Raw genomic sequence first — 826 nt, forward strand, 5'->3', positions numbered from 1 at the left:
AGCAAATCAAGATGTGTTATCACCATTTGAGGCAGCGAACCTTCTGATGATAGTTGCCGGAAACTGCTTTTAAGTACTGGCTCTGCTACTTTTGTCATAATTGGCGGGACATGCGCCATTAGCACCTGGATTGGGGCATGTGTTCTACACTCGCGGTGATGTTCCTCGTTTACTATCACCGGTGTTCTGAACAAATCTTCTTCTACCATCCCGGTTGGGTTTAGATCCCTCTTTTGCAGAGAACCAGCGTCGTCTATTGGCTGTATCACTCTGAGGATACATCCAGATGACGCCAAATGTTGTGATATCGCTCTTCAGGAAATGGGTCGTTTATTGACAAGTTGATCTTGGAGGTTTGACTGAGAACACAACACAGAGGAGTCGTTAGAGGACGACCGGGGGTTCTCCCGGGACATCACTCCGACGATCAAGTTAGCTTATGTTTCTGAGAGAGATTTGGGTAAAATTATACATGGAAGAAGATTATCCCCTTCCTTGGGTAGGAAGTAGGGGTGTCAATTTATGACACGACACGACAAAAATACACGAAACGAAACGAAATCGGGACAAAATCAAAATTTGAATTCGTTTTCGTGTCATGATTAAAAAACACGATGTCGTGTCATGTCGTGTTCGTCTTCATAAATCGACACAAAATTGACACGATTAAGCATGTGGTTGTCGTGTTTTTCGTGTTTGTCGTTTTTGTCGTGTTATATATCTTTAAGTACGAACGAAATGCACTAATAGTTATGTAATATTATTTTTCTCGTGTCGTGTCGTGTTGTCGTGTTTTAATTGGTTCGTTTTCGTATTAATGAAAAAA

This window comes from Lactuca virosa, chromosome 3 (assembly GCF_052849685.1).
Source record: "Lactuca virosa cultivar CGN04683 chromosome 3, Lactuca_virosa_CGN04683_v6, whole genome shotgun sequence".
Lineage (NCBI taxonomy): Eukaryota > Viridiplantae > Streptophyta > Magnoliopsida > Asterales > Asteraceae > Lactuca > Lactuca virosa.